Below are 16,924 nucleotides of genomic sequence, written 5' to 3'. Positions count from 1 at the left end.
CCCTTAGGACTGGAGAAGAAAGCCCTAAAATCAGGAAACCCTACACCTGTAGCATCCCCCTGCTACTATGCTGGCACAGTTGCACTGGCCAATAGGATCACAGCCAAATATTTAACTTCTCCCTGGGATTTTCTATTTTATGGGACTTTCAAAGTAATAATACCTCACTATTAATGATGAGTGTAAGAGAAAAATGAACACTGGTATGTTATTAACAATGGAATGAGGTTTTACTGCCAAAAACACAACAACATTGGCCAGCTCAGAAATGACATCAGTTCAAGCCCTTCCTTCATCTGATGAATTATGTTGCTTTATAAATAGACTAGTAGTTCTTTTTCTCCCTCATCTATGTGCCATCCAGCATCCCAGTCGTCATGAATTTCTGGGAGTCTGTGCTCTGTGCATCCTTAGCCTCTCTCTTGGCCATCATACTTGGTGGGCTCTATATGATTGGAGCATTTCGCAAGAGGAAACCCAATGAGCCTCCATTGGACAAAGGCTTCATTCCCTGGCTAGGGCATGGCATAAGTTTCAAGAAGAGTCCCATTGCATTTTTGGAAGCGATGTGGCAGAAACATGGGGATATCTTCACCTGTTTGGTTGGTGGCAACTACCTACATTTTGTGCTAGATCCTGGCACATATGAACACCTGACAAAGCAATCAGAAGACAAACTAGATTTCCTTGAATTTGCATCAATTATTAGCTTCAATACTTTTGGTTATCGGCCCCATGAAGCTCATACGAAAGTTGCAAGAATGAGTGGCAAGCATCTCAGGGGTAGGAGTTTGGCCATCCTGAACCACAAGTTGGTGGAGCTGCTTCAACCCTTGATGCTCCACAGTCAGCGATCCAGAGAGGGGCAAAGATCTTGGCAGGAGGACGGACTCTTCCGCTTTAGCTACAAAACCATCTTCCAAGCTGCTTTTCTGACTTTGTTTGGCACAGAGCCAGAAAACGAAGAAAATGCCAAGGGGCGTGAACTAACCCGATGCGAAGAGCTGTTTGAAATGTTCTTAAAGTTTGACCATTTTGTCCCCCGGATGGCCCTTGGCATGCTGGATCCTTCAAGCAAGAAGGAGGCAGAAAGGCTGAGGAACATTTTCTGGGACATTCTGTCAGTGGGAAAGGTTTATCAGAAGGAGAACATCAGCACTTGGGTCTCTGAGCACGATCGACTGCTAGGTGAGATTGGACTGAGTGAAAACACCAGAACAAAAATCATGTTCCTTGTTCTCTGGGTATCTCAAGTTAATACTGGTCCAGCTATTTTCTGGATTCTCACATATCTCTTGAAATATCCAGAAGCCATGAAGACAGTGAAGGAAGAAGTGGATGGAATACTAAGAGAGATTGGGCAGGAGGTGAAGCCAGGCAACCCTTTCACCCACCTGACTTTGGATATGATCAAGACTCCTCTTCTGGACAGTGCAATACAGGAAACTCTGCGCTTAAGAGTAAGTCCGTTTCTGTTCAGAGGTGTGAAGAAGGATGTAGATGTTAAGTTGGCAAATGGAAGAGAGTACGTCCTACGGAAAGGAGACGCTCTGCTTCTTTCCCCCTTCCTTGCTCTACACATGGATCCAGAAATCTACCCTGAGCCACATGCCTTCAAATATGACAGATTTGTGAACCCAGATGGCACCAGAAAAGATTTCTATAAGAACGGGGGGAAACTAAAGCACTGCATTATGCCCTTTGGGGCTGGGCATTCCATGTGTCTTGGGAGATTCTTTGCTGTTAGCTAAATGAAGATTTTTGCCATCCTGATGCTCAGCTACTTTGACATGGAATTGGTTAATCCAGAAGAGGAAATACCTCCAGTAGACGAAAGCAGTTATGGTTTTGGAACCCCCTGAAGCCTTCCCATGATATTCAGTTTAAGTATCAACTGCGATTCTAAGGAAAGCAAAATTTAAACCTGGCTTTCGTAATTACCCTATCGCTTGCCTGGCATTTTTTTGTTCTCTTATTTAGACAAGGAAATATGGAGCTGGAGGTGAGTTATTAACTCATATTCAAATATGTACCTTAGTAATGTAGAGTTTGTGAAGTTGAAGGCTTTCATGGCCGGCATCCATAGTTTTTTGTGGGTTTTTTGGGCTTTGTGGCCATATTCTAGAAGAGTTTATTCCTTTTTTGAAAAATGCCAAGGGCCAGATTAAGAACCTTGTTATTGTGCAATTGCCAAAGGTCCAGCACATCCAGAGTAACCTGGTCAGCAACAGGACCATGGAGCTCCAGAGGATGACCAGGGCTTCTCTGCAGAGTTACTGGACTTGGCAAGTGCTCAGTAACTCTCTTTGCCACAAAGACTATGTACATCTTTAATTCTGCTTTTATATTGCTGTTACAATTTTGTAGTGCTTCACTTTTTTTCCCTTCCAAATGTGCTATTCTTTTCTGTGAACCTCTCAGAAATCATGAATGAAATACTAATAGTATATAAATAAATAAGAAGATTAATTTTATAATACTGTGGCTGTTATCTTGTTAGTTACAACGTTGCAAATTAGACGTGTGACTTTATTAACTGTTTCCTTTACACATTTATGGTTGTGACAACGCTGCCTTGAGTCCCCTTACTGGGAGGAAGGCGGGGTATAAACAACAACAACAACAACAACAACAACAATAATACTGCCATACTGCCACACTTGTAAATGCCTGTAAAACCCACCTGCATTAAAGTCAATCAGCTGTTCCAAGCAATGGAGTGATGTAGCTCTGGTTAATGAGGTGCAGAGCCATTGTAACATAGGTCCAAAACACACTGCAGAAATAATCCAGTTTGAGACTGCTTTAACTGCCCTGGCTCAGTGCTAGGGAATCCTGGGAACTGTCATTTTTGGTGGTCCAAGAGCTCTCTGACAGAGAAGGCTGAATGTCTCACAAAAGTACAGTTTCCAGAATCTCAAACAGGATTATTTCTGCAGTGTGTTTTGGACCGTAGTGGTTGAGTGTTGGACTACAACTCTGGAGACCAGGGTTCAGTTCCCAGCTCAGCCACAGAAACCCACTGAGTGACCATTGGCAAGCCACATACTCTCAGCCTCAGGAGAAGGCAATGGCAAACCTCCTTTGAACAAACCTTGCCAATATCCCCCCACACACACACACACATTTCTTATTTATTACATTCTGGAAACTTCCCAGGGATTATGACTGAAATACTAATAGTATAGTATTTAGTACATTAATTTTGCAATAAATTATGTTTGTAGAGAGATCCTGTAGCAGCTTTGAGACTAAGTGAAATAAATAAATTGGCAGTATGAGCTTTCGTAGACTTCAGGTGCCACAAGATCTCTCTACATACTGATTCCACAGACTAACACAGCTATATCTTTCAATTAATAATGCAAGTAATGCAAGTATTTAATAATATGGTTCATATAATATCATCCATGATATGATATATTGTTGTCATAACTTGTGATATGGTTAGATATTAACTTCTGCACCTTTGTTACCTGGGCAGAGTAAACTACTCAACCATCCACAATACTTTAGCTTGCGGTTTAATACTGATCTGTTTTTCTGTAGTCTAATAAAGTAACTTTCCCCAGCTTTGACCAGCAGATATAGTTCTCCTGTGAGCTCACTAAAGGCGGAAACACATATCAAATTCTAATAGCTCTCAAGCAATTTAGGTGATACTATAACCTTGTGAGAGAGCCATTGTGGGATAGTGGTTTGAATGTTAAACACTAACTTGCTATTAAATAGGAGGATACATTCGTATATGGGATTATTGTTGATCATAAACGGAACATGACCCAGCATTAATTATTTGCTGGAGCAAATAATATTTTAGCCAGCATTTATTGAACCAAATCAAGAGAAATAACAGTCCCGCGATATTCTGCGCTTGTCAGGCCTCGACTAGAATAATGCATTCAGTTCTGGGGACCTACTTTTGAGAAGGATATAGGCAATTTTTCACAATTAAATCACTTTTTTTACTTTTGTATATTGTTAATTTTTAGCTACATGTCTTTTAATTGAGCCAGCATGGTGTACTGATTTGAATGTTGAACTGGGATTCTGGGGAACCAAGGTTCAAATCCCTTCTCAGCAATGAAAACCCAGTGAGTAACCTTGAACAAGTCACACTTTCTCAACCTCAAAGGAAGACAATGGCAAAATCTCCTCTGAACAAATCTTGCCAAGAAAACATGATGGCAGGATTTCCTTAGGATCACCATAAATCAGAAATGACTTGAGGGCACATAACAACAAAGATCCAGCAGCAAAGCCTGGAAATTTTACATTTTTGGACTCCAAGTCCCAGAATCCCCCACTGGCCATGCTGACGGAAGATTTCTGAGATCTGTCATCCAAAATGATAACTTTTGCAAGCTCTGTGCAGCAATTCTCCTCTTCTGTTTCTTGTTAACTTTCAAAATGCAGGGAGAGAGGAAAACATCCTTGTATCCATATTTTAAACAATTGTTTTAAGCAATTTAGCAAAATCGTTGGACACGTCAAGTGCTGTTTACCCTATTTATCTTTCCTGGTTTTGTAATAAATGAGGATATTACCCCTTTCATGGATCCTTAGGCAAAATCTTTTTCAAGCTGGCATATTGAGCGAAGGAAAGGGGGAAGTACAGCAGAGAGTATATTGGAAAAGAAATTTGAACAAAGCCAATAATAACTGAACAGAACAAACAAAAATCCAAACCACTGAATGTAACCTGCATTTGGGTGCTTTAGTAATTCATCTAGTTTTTTAAATAAAAACGCTTAAGGGAATAAAAGGCTGCTTTCTAAAATCCTTTTTTAAAAAAGAGGTGAAGGATGAGAACCACAGGCAGCAGATATTTTACCTAAAAGCCTGGCCTTGCAGAGCTCCAAAAATAAATACATGAAAACATGTTAGGATAAGTTGTTTACTGTATTAAGCATACAATATGAGGCCAATGAAAATCTTTCTAATTTATAGAGTATTATACTCCGCCCTTCAGCCACAAAGGCGCTCAGAGAGGCTAATATTGTGCCCAGTCCATAACTAATGAAACTCCCTCCTATCACCTTTAAATGCACTAGAGGGTGCCATTTTGAAACCTAACCGGTTGCACCCAATTGCTTGCAAGTCGATGTGGCACTGAATCCATGTTGGGATTTAGTCCAAACTTTAAATTTGTTCAAACTGATGGGCTCTGGACCCAAACTATGTGCAATGCCTTGGATAGCTCTTTTCAAGTTTGGATTAAATATGGACCTTGCACATAGTCTGGGGAAAGGGTAGTGTCTTTAAAGTTTAGACTATAACCCGGAGCAGATTCCTGTCAATTTTTAAAATTGTATTTATATTTCTTTCTTTATTTTTATCCTGCCTTTCTCCCAGCAGGTGATCCAGTCAGCTTAAAACCAAGATTAAAGAGAGCCAGCGTGGCATAATGGTTTGAGTGTTGGACTATGACTCTGGAGTCCAGGGTTTGATTCCCCACTTGGCTATGAAACCCACAAGGTGACCTTGGGCACGTTACATGCTCTCAGCCTCAGATGAAGGCAGAGGCAAGCTCCCTCTGAACTAATCTTGCCAAGAAAACCCCATGATAAGAGGTTAGGGGGACAGGGTCGCCATTAGTCAGAAACGACTTGAATGCACACAACACACAAAACAAAAACTTAGACAGTTAAAAAGTTCAAAGACAGTTAAAGAAGATGTTGTATTAAAACAGCCTGAATTATAAATGCATTTAAAACATAGTAGTAAAGATGAAAACATGGTGCATCCTTGCTAAAAGAAGCATTATTTTGCACTGTCAGTTCATCCTCAAGTGCCTGTTGGAACAATAGGACTTTGCCTGCCCAGGAAAGGCGAACAAAAAGGAGGGCAGCGTAGCATCCTGGGGAAGGGAATTCCACAGCCTTAGAGCAGCCACCAAGAAGGCCCTCTCCCATGTCCTCACCAGACATAGCTGTGATGGTGGTGGGAGAAAGAGAAAGCCTTTCAAAATGGGGATCTTAAGATTTGGGCAGGGTCGCATGGGGAGATTGACCACCCCACTAACTAACACTGCTGGAAATAAAGCTGCATCTCCACTGCAGGAATAATGCAGTTTCACACTGCTTCAACTGCCATGGCTCAATGCTATGGGATTCTGGGATGTGTAGTTTGGTGGGACACCAGAGCACTCTAATAGAGAAGGCTAAAGAGCTCACAAAACTACAAATCCCAAAATTATATAGGACTGAACCATGGTCAGTAAAGCAGTGTCAAGCTGTGTATTTTTGCACTGCAGATGCAGCCTCACTGCTCAGCTGTTGAGAGGTTTAACTAAGTGTGTGATTCTAACTAGCTAAGATCAGATGAACCAAACTCGGACTCTCTAAAGCTATGCTGGATCCAAGCCCTCCCAGTCCAAGAGTGCTGGAGATTACATGGGGCAACCCGCACCCTGCCTTAAATTGTACAGACATTGTGGCTGGTCTCTGAACTGGAGGAGTTCGGGTCTGGCCTGATTTGGCTCTTCCTTTGTCCCTTCTCCATTACCTTTTTGGTTTTTCTACTATAAGATCTTAGTTCTGCTGTCAGCTTGCTCTCTTGGCAGATCTCTGAGGTCAGCCGGCAGAAGACAATCTGCTAGTAAATGAGCATTTCTCATGGTGGAAAAGTTTCTGCCTCATTCTATGCCCAGAGCATCTTTGAGTTATGATTGTACTGCCAAGCTAAAAGCTTCATATAAGCTTACCTGGGAAGAAACAAAATTGAAATCAGTGGGAATAGTTTTTGAGTCGACTTGTAGATGAATACTCTTCTCTAGGTTTTGTCAGTTTGTGATCTGTACAGAGTCAGAAAAACATGTGCCATTCTTTCTCTTTGCCAAGTCAGTGCCATGGCTGACATAGTCAAAACTACCCCTCCCAATACCAACTTATCCACAAGCTTGGAGAATTCCAAGGGTTGCAGAATACAAAAATCTTCCAGCGGAGGGCAAGGAAGTGGAACTCTAAAAGAAGAAAAGTATCCAAATCAGCCCAGTGTAGAATTGGAAGAGATCCCCAAGGGTCATCCAGTCCAGCCCCCTGCCATGCAGGAATACACAATCAAAGCATTCCCAACACATGGCCATCCAACCTCTGTTTAAAAACCTCCAAAGAAGGTGACTCCACTGCCCTCCGAGGTTGCATATTCCACTATCTAATAGCATTTACCATCAAGAAGTTCTTCCTAATGTTTATATGGAATCTCTTTTCCTGTTATTTGAATCCATTGCTCTATGTCCTAGTCTCTGGAGCAGCAGAGAGCAAGCTTGTTCCAGCCTCAATATGACATCCCTTCAAATATCTAAACAGGGCTATCATGTAATCCCTTAACCTCTTCCCCTGGCTAAACATACCCAGCTCTCTGAGCCACTCCTCATGGGGCTTGGTGGTTTCCAGACCTTTAGCCATTTTGGTCATGCTCCTCTGGACACATTTATTTTTCTCTTGAAAACAGGCCATGTTAAATGGCTGTTTCTGCAAACCCAGTGAATGAAGTGGTACAAAATACTTACACATCATCCAAGAATGCATAACTGCATGCAACACGCTTACAACGGCAGGATCCCATTTATGCAACCATGAATTGAATATGGCTGCTGCACAATGGCCAAAAATGAGAAGGAGAACAGCCAAGCCCTCTTCTGCCGGGTGGTGGGACTCTGTTGGAGCAACATCTGCTACTTCCAGGAGCTCTCCATGGTCCTGGCATGCCTGCCTCTGACAGTCTCTTTCCAAACCATCTCAGCGCCTTTACTAATCTGCCCCTGCTCCTTGCTTTCAGCCTAAAAATTGACACTCATGCTCCTAGAAGACTGCATTGACTTTCTTGTCATTTCTAGTTCTGGAAAAGGTGTTGGGAATGACCTCCATAGAACAGGTGATGGCAAATGGGGCAAATGCACCTTCAGCACTTGTCCAACCCTGTTCTCCGTGATACCAATTACAGATAGCTGTCTTTGCCAATAAGGAAGGGGGGGACATCACAATTCAATGATAAACAGGAGCCAATAAAGGCTACATTTGCACTGCAGAAATAAGGCCGTTTGACACCACTTCAAATCCCACTGCTCAGTGCTATGGAATTCTGGGAGTTGTAGTTTTGTGAGATATTCAGCCTTCTCTGTCAGAAAGCTCTGATGCCACAGCAAACTACAAATTCCAGGATTCCATAGCACTGAGCCGTGGCAGTTACAGTAGTGTCACACTACTTTATTTCTCCAGTGCGGATGCGGCCAAAGTATTATTGCTTTTCTCTTGGACTCTTCTTCAAGAAGAAAATATATAAATATTACTTCTTTGTACTAAATGTTTGCATCAGTGGGAGAAGGGATTAAATATCAATAGGTTTCAGACCTGACCAGCCCAAGGATTCCATAGCCCAGGTACTAAATTTATCCCATGCAAGGCTGTGTCATTTGAGAGTAGGCTAATTGCTTGCAGGTTAAAGGATGTGACTCTGAGTCTGATTAATTGATGGAAACGCATTAGGTACTCAGATCTGATTTAAGTGCAAAGACTGGGAAATTTTGTTGCTGGGTTCAGTCCCCAAAGTCCCCACCAAGAATGGCTACTGACCTTGGTGGCTTGGAGATTTCAGCAGCCATAGTTTCAACGCCATACTGACTGATCTAGTTTCCACGCTGCAGAAATAAAGCAGTGGCGCTAGTGATGGGAGCTCATCCCATCATGCGGTGCCAGGGCATCGAACTGCCAACCTTGCCAACGTGCAATCGACAGAGTCAGCGTCTTAACCACTTGAGCCATGTTAAAATACATAACACAATTAAAAAAGAAAACACCTAAAACCAACGGTTAAAATACAATACAATAAGATTGTTATGGGGTACCCAGCCCTCACTTACCCCTCCCTATTTGATATCAGAATTAATGGGAAATTTGCCTCTACGACTCTAAGTGGATGCCATGATCAGCAAATGCGAGGGTCATGTAGCCAACCTAGGAGTTGCCAAGAGGATGTTTACTCTGAGGACTTTTACTCTGAGAAAGGAACTGGTCATAAATCAAGAGGATGGGTCCTACTGAAGTAAACATCTTGGTCTAGCAGATGCAGGAATCTGGTCATTTACACCCCTCTAATCCCCCCTTGGAAGCCCTTACATCAAAGTGCAACCTTAATCAAAATTTTAAATTAAATTAAATTAAAAGTGCCCACCATTTGGTCAGAAAGCCTTTGGACTTTGCCTCAGAGCCCAAAAAGCCTATTTAAGCTCCAGGCTTTTCTTTGTTCATTGGGACTAGCTATGGGACTAAAACCCCTCTTTGTTTGCCAACCTCACATTGCCAAGGGAGCGAAATTTATTTTTTTTCCATCCCCACAACTCTATTAAGAGGAGCAGCATTTCCATCAGGCAAGCATTTCTGTTAGTGAAGCCTCATCTTGTTCCATAAATAATAATAATAAATAAAACTTTTATTTATATCCCGCTTTTCTGTGACAAGACAATCAAAGCGGCTTACAACATGGTAAAATCCACATTTACAAATTTATGTCCCAAATTCCACCCCATTAAAACAGGATTAAACAAATTACAATTAAAACATCTATTAAAAACACAATAAAATACAGTGAGGACAGAGTGGTGGGCTGATCCATGATGCGGGGGCAGTCATTCTGTGGCAGGGCACTTTTATTCAGGAAAGGCCTGCCGGAAGAGATCCGTCTTGACAGCTTTTTTAAAGCTGTCTAAGCTGGCAATTTGACGGATCTTGTCCGGCAGACCGTTCCATAGTTTGGGAGCAATTGCAGAGAAGGCCCTCTGGGAGGGAGCAGTTAGTCTGGTTTTTAAAGGCTGCAATAGATTCCTCCCAGAGGACCTGAGGGTGCGGGGCGGATTATATGGAAGCAGGCAATCCCTCAAATAGGTTGGACCCAAGCCATGTAGGGCTTTAAAGGTTATAACCAACACATTGTACTGTGCCCGGAAACTAATAGGCAGCCAGTGAAGAAATTTTAAGATGGGTGTTATTCAGTCACTCCTAGTTTCTCCGGCGACCAGCCTGGCTGCCATATTTTGCACTAGTTGAAGTTTCCGGACTGAGCACAAGGATAGCCCCATGTAGAGCGCGTTACAGAAATCAAGTTGTGAAGTTACCAGTGAATGTACAACGGTTTCTAGGTCCTTTACTTCCAGGAAAGGGCGCAGCTGGTGTATCAGCCGGAGCTGATAACAGGCGCTCCTGATCATCACATTCACCTGATTTCTCATGTGAAGCGACAGATCTAGGAGCACCCCCAGACTGCGAACACAGTCCTTTGTGGAGAGTGTGACCCCATCTAGGACTGGAGGTTGCAACCCTATACCTGGTTTGGGGGCCCCTATAAGTTCTCCATTTTGTCTGGATTCAGCTTGAGTTTGTTTTTCCTCATCCAGCTCATTACTGCTTCAAGACACTGATTGAGGGGAGAAATGCCATCTGTTGGCATAGCTGCTGATCGGGACACGGAGAAATATATTTGGGTGTCATCAGCGTACTGATAACACCCTGCCCCATGTCTGTGAATGATTTCCCCAAGCGGCTTCATATAAATGTTGAATAGCATTGGGGACAATATGGCTGCTTGAGAGATGCCACATTTAAGCTTCGTTTTTGAGGAGTGACTTTCCCTGAGCATCACCCTCTGGAATCTACCCGAGAGGAAGGACTGGAACCACTGGAGTGCAGTGCCACCAATTCCTAACTCTCTCAGGCGTTCCAAGAGGATGTCATGATCTATTGTGTCAAAGGCCACTGAGAGGTCTAGAAGCACCAACAGGGTCATGCTTCCTCTGTCAATGCCTAGACGAAGATCGTCCGCCAGAGCAACCATGGCAGTCTCCACCCCATATCCTGTCCTGAAGCCAGTTTGAAATGGGTCTAGATAATCGGTTTCACCCAAGATGGCTTGGAGTTGAAGGGCGACAGCCCTCTCGATCACCTTGCTCAAAAATGGCAGATGGGATACAGGCCTATAGTTCTTCATATCCAGGGGGTCCAGGGAAGGTTTTTTCAGGAGCGGTCTAACAACCGCCTCCTTTAGGCAAGTTGGAACACAACCTTCCCTAAGGGATGCATTGATGACATCTCTAAGAAATGCCCTCAAGGCATCACCCCCCTGGATGGCCAGCCATGATGGGCAGGGATCGAGCGGACATGTCATCTTCTTCACATTTCCAAGGATCTTGTCCACGTCATTGGTACTCACAAACTCAAACCAATCCAGTTTAACCTCAACAACGGGTTCACTGGACACCTCATCAGTCGATTCTGCTACAATCCCGGCATCCAGGTCGGCTCTTATCTGAGAGATTTTATCTGCGAAGTAGTTGTTAAAAGCATCACAGCAGGCCGTTGTTGGGTTGAGCAAAGGGTTCTGCACAGGTGGAACCTGTGTCAGTTCCCTTACCACCCTAAACAGCTCTGCTGGACGGGACTCCGCAGACGCGATATGTGCAGAAGAGAAAGATCTCTGCGCTGCCTGTATCACCTCTCTATAGGAACGAAGGAATTTCCTATGACGAGTTCTGTCAGATAAGAGTCGAGTGTCACGCCAGTCACGCTCTAGTCGTTGTCCAACCCGCTTCATTTTCCTCAGATCTTCTGTATACCATGATTTACGATTAGGAGCGGTTTGGAAAGGACGCTTTATTTCTCAGTTCTTGTATGATTATGTGTACACATGTTCGTTGTGTGAAAGTCTTCCCCTGAATAAAATACAGTTCATGGAGAGCATGCTTCTGCAGTCCTTGTTGTCTCTGCACCTCTGTAAACATAGAGATAATGGTCCAAGCTGCGTAACCCAGTTTATTAATTAATACCCTTGCTTACAGATCATTAAAATACATTCATGTATTTTAAAAAATGTCATTTTAAAATATACCAATTTAAAAATCATGATGTAAAATTGACTGGGTAGACCAGCCAAAGGAGATGCATCTTCAATGCTGTTTTAAATGCTGTCTGCGTTTTCAGCTGTCAAATCTCTTCCGGCAGGTCATTCCACAGTCTGGGGGCAGCAGACAAAAACAGTATATAAGTTTTTTATTCTGAAACTTTCCATAGTGGCAGAATTCAAAGATATAGCCATGTTAGTCTGTAGAATCAGCATGCAGAGAGATCTTGTAGCACCTTTGAAAGAATTTGGCAGCATGAGCTTTTGAAGACTTAAATCTACTTCCCCAGATGCATTAGGTCTTAATGTCTACGAAAGCTCATGCTGCCTACTTCTTTCTTTCAGTTAGGTCCAAAACGCACTGCAGAAATAATCTAGTGTGAGACTGCTTTAACTGTAGTTTTGTGAGACATTGAGCCTTCTCTGTCAGAGAGCTTTGGTGCCATAATAAACTACAATTCCTAGGATTCCCTAGCACTGAACCAGGGCAGTTAAAGTGGTCTCAAACTGGATTATTTCTGCAGTGTGTTTTGGAACTTAGTCTCAAAGTTGCTACAAGATTTCTCTACATAATGATTCTGCAACTGTTTGTAAAGTGCCATGTACATGGATGTCATTATATAAATAAACCATGACAATAATAATTATAACTCCACAGGATGGCGCCTTGAGAGTTAAAGTGCTGTCAAACTGATTTCATTCTGCAGTGTGGCTATACTCTGGGGCATGCTGGGAGCTGTAGTCCCAAGAAGTCACTTTCCCCAGCTCTGTGCTTGGCTCCTTCCTCCATCTCCTGCTCCCTTCCATTGCCTGAAGCTTGATCACAGCTTGCCTGCTGTCCAAAGTGGAAATAATGATTCATCGAGACTGAAGCTGACCTATTGAGAAACTATGGAGAAACAGACCCGCTTGCCAAGAAAGATATTTGAGGCCCTCGCTATGAGGTTGAAGTGCTTCCAAGTGGGAGCAGAGCATGGCAAACCGAACCACTCTTTCCAGCAATCCTGGCACTGCAGCTATCAAGGCGCTCCATCTGCTGTGTTTACTATTATGTTGGGCACAAATATTCATGTTGCTAGGCAGTATTCAGGGCACCAGTAATAGAAAGTGCTTTGTAGGACAAGGTCCTGTGTGAAGTACAAACACTTCATGTTGTTTGTACTCTGGTCTGTTTTTAACTCCTTCGGCCAGAGAAGTCTGACGCCAGGCAACATTACCCATCCAGAGGCTGGTACTTGGCATTGCAGAGGCTATGTCAAGAATTAAGTGAGTCTGCCAGGTATAAAAACTTTCTAACACTCATTCAGTGCTTAATATCAAACATCCTGCATGCTATAGATCTTGCACAGGTCTGTAGTAAAGGATTGGTTGCCATGGAATTGAATGTTCTGGCATCAGTGGTATTGATCGCATTTTTGAACGATCGGTTTCGAGAGGCACTAAGCGCCACTTGTTTATATATATAAAACTGGATTTGAGAACCGCTTTTTTCCTTCTCTTTCTGAAGGGTTTGGTTATGGATGAGAAAGAGATTAACAATGCTGGCCCGTATTCTACATCACATTTGTTGTTGTGTACCTTCAAGTCACTTCAGACTTATGGTGACCTTATCATGGTGTTTTCTTGGCAAGATTTGTTCAGAGTGTATTTGCCATTGCCTTCCTCTGTGGCTGAGAGAGTGTGATTTGCCCAAGGTCACCCAGTGGGTTCCATGGCTGAGCTGGGAATCAAACCCTGGCCTCCAAAGTCATAGTCCTAAACTCAAACCACTACACCACACTGGCTCTCTGATGGCACTGCATTTACTTACAAATACCATAACTAAGTAATGACTCCTTGCCCAACTTTATTCCCGAAACCTATTTTACCAGGTAGCAGCAGCCACATGGGGAGATGGAGGTCTGTTCAGATGTCGATCAGGGCGCAGGAGGAGGACATTTCTACTCTCCAGCAGGCAAGGATGTGACAAGCAGAAGCAGGACCCCTATTACAATTGCTTGTTGCAGCTTTGCTCACTGGTGGAAGAGAGTGGAAATATCGTCCCCTGCACCCCGATCATCAGCACAACAGACCTCCATCTCTCCATGTAGCTTCTGCCTGGCAAAGTAGGCTTGAGAGGGCATTTACAATTATGGCCATAGTGCCACAATCGTGACTGCATAGTCTTAGCGAATATAGGGCTTATGAATCTGTGATACAGAATTAGAAAATACTAGCCCTTATGAAATCACTTCTTTTCCCTCTCTCTGCCTCTTGTTTACGATTTGTCTGTTGGATTTGTGAACACAGAATAATGTGTGTGTGTGTGTGTGTGTTGTCTGTTAACAGTGCAGTTACAATGCTGATTGCAATCTGTACGCGTCTTGATAAAGACCACTAGGACAGTTTTAATGCTTTGACATTTACTTACGTACTTAGTAGTGCTGAATGGCTGTTTTTCATGTGTTAGGACATGCTGTATCCCTGTGTATATTCACTCTTTTTGGCAATAAATACAGAAAACAAAATCATTTGTGAAAAAGTAGGTTTTCTGCAAAACAATTAAAAATGGCTAGCATCCTGTTCGATAGAGGTTAAATCTCCTTTATCTGAAATGGTTGGGACCAAGGGTGTTTTGGTTTTTAGATTTATTATTATTATTTTGGAATACCTGTATTTGCATATGGATACATAATGAGATATCTTGGAGATGAGACCCAAATCTAAACATAAAATTCATTTATTTTTCATATACACCTTGTACACATAGGCTGGAGGTAATTTTAAACAGTATTCTAAATAGTTTCGTGCACAAAACAAAGCTTATGTACACTGAACCATCAGAAAGCAAAGGTGTCACTATCTCAGCCACCCATGAAAAAGGTTTTGGTTTTTGGAATGTTTCACATTTTGTAAACCTGATTTCCGCAAAGGGGGTTTGCCTTGGCGGTGGCTGAGAGAGTGCAACCTGCACAAGGTCACCCAGTGGGTTTCCATGGCTAAGTTGGGATTCGAAACCTGATCTCCAGAGTCATAGTCTAACACTCAAAGCACTACATCCGTATTGGTATTATTATAAATTAATAGCTATGAATTTGGGTGGCCCCACTAGCTGTCTTTGACCCTGAAATCTGGATTTACACATAAATATTTTAGAATCAGAAGCAGCTGATAGCTTCCATGTTAGCAGGGTGGTCTATAGCATCTGACTTTTAGTCCAGAAAGATCCACATATAATGATAATAATAAAAAATTATTTTTATCCCGCTTTTCCAATGATCAAAGCGGCGCACAGATTAGACAAAAGTACATTGAAGTAAAAACGATAAAAACAGCATTTAAAAACAGTAACAATACAATAACAGGGCCAGCTGAGTGGGGGATCCATAAACATTGCAAGGTCATTAACAGAAGGGGTGAACCGTAGAGTAACATCTCATGGGGGGGGAGGCTTGAGAAAAGAAGAAGGTCTTAAGATTCTTCTTAAATAGATCTAAAGATGTGGTGGAGCGGAGCTCATCTGGGAGATTGTTCCATGTTTTCGGGGCCGAGATAGAGAAGGCCCGTTGCGGGGTCCTAACATATCGTACTGTTGGGACCTCCAATAAATTCTTCTCTGCCGACCTGACTGTGCGGGGCAGATTATATGGAGAGAGGCGGTCCTCCAAGTACCCTGGGCCCAAGCCATTTAGGGCTTTATAGGTCATTACCAACACCTTGTATTGAGCCCGGAAACAAATAGGCAGCCAGTGAAGATCTTTCAAGATAGGCGTTATGTGGTCTGACCTGGAGCATCCAGCGACCAATCTCGCTGCCATATTTTGCACTAACTGTAGCTTCCGGGTTTGGTACAAGGGTTGCCCCATGTAGAGCGCATTACAGAAATCCACATCAATCTGCATCATCAGCAATGTGAATAAGCTTCCAAATCAATTCGGATCGCTCTGTAACATTCAAAGGAAAGGAAGCAGCTCCATTTTATCCTGTAACGATGGCATGTTTGAATAACACAAGGGTTAAAATGACTTGGAGAGATTCAGGAACCCAAAACATAATGGAACAATAATCCCAATATGATTCAATGTGGCGATCCACATCTCCTTGGGACAAAAAAATGACTGTGAATACCCCCATAGATTCACTTCCAGCCAGCTCACCCACAGTCACGACTAGGGAGTATTCCCTTATAGGAAGTCTAAATTCCAATAATCCTAAATGATGGCTGGGGAATTCTGGGAGCTGTTGCCCAAAACCAAAACAAAAAACGCCCACCTTTCAAGCTCTGCTCCACTTTTCTCCAGGACGTCTGCACTATGATGGAAGGAGAACCCTGGGGAAACTCTATCTAGGCCACCGCCACCAGTCAGCGTGTTTTCTGTTTTGTTGTCTAGCCACGTAAAGGCCTTTGAAGAATGTGTGACAGGCACATTTTAAGCATCTAAAAATAAGCCCAGCCATGAATACATAGCAAGCTGGCATCTCACTCTGGTCACTTTGAAGGAGAGATATCCAGATCAGGCCAGTGAGGGATTCCTGTTGATTCTGAAATTAAGTTTCTTTCAAGCGTCACTAAAAGTTCCTCGTAGCAGCGACTGTTCCTACACAGAGAGAAAGGAATCAAGGCTATTCTGTCAGCTCCATTCAAGAAACAAAATGGCTTTTGCTCTTACATATTTATTTATTTATAGGATGTTTTTCACTTTACTCCCATATGGGGCCTAAAGCATAGGGTTGCCATAATTGTCCACTATTACCAGGGACAAAATGTAGGACATAAAGCATCTCACACCCCGTGTTAAGAGAATACAGCTAAAAACAGTCTGAAATACAAAAATTAAAAAAGAATTAAGCACAATCCACTTAAAAGAAAAAATTAAGACAGTTAAAAGTGTGAAGTCGAAGGCTTTCATGGCTGGCATCCATAGCTTTTTGAGGGGTTTTTGGGTTATCTGGCCATGTTCTAGAAGTGTTTATTCCTGACATTTCACCAGCTTCTGTGACTGGCATCTTCAGAGAAGTTAAAAGTGTGTTGAAACCTATAGGTTGCACTATT

At 42.7% G+C, this 16,924-nt stretch overlaps 1 pseudogene; it reads left to right on the top strand.

Moving 5' to 3' along the window:
* The first annotated feature begins 377 nt into the window (after nucleotides 1-377).
* Nucleotides 378-1,906, top strand: LOC149310098 (7-alpha-hydroxycholest-4-en-3-one 12-alpha-hydroxylase-like; annotated as a pseudogene).
* The last annotated feature ends 15,018 nt before the right edge of the window (nucleotides 1,907-16,924 follow it).

The sequence above is a fragment of the Sceloporus occidentalis genome, unplaced genomic scaffold, assembly GCF_023333645.1.
Source record: "Sceloporus occidentalis isolate IW3139 unplaced genomic scaffold, rSceOcc1.0.p SCAF_7, whole genome shotgun sequence".
Taxonomy (NCBI): Eukaryota; Metazoa; Chordata; class Lepidosauria; order Squamata; family Phrynosomatidae; genus Sceloporus; species Sceloporus occidentalis.
Note: the sequence above shows the minus strand (reverse complement) of the source record. Positions and strands in the feature narration are given on the sequence as shown.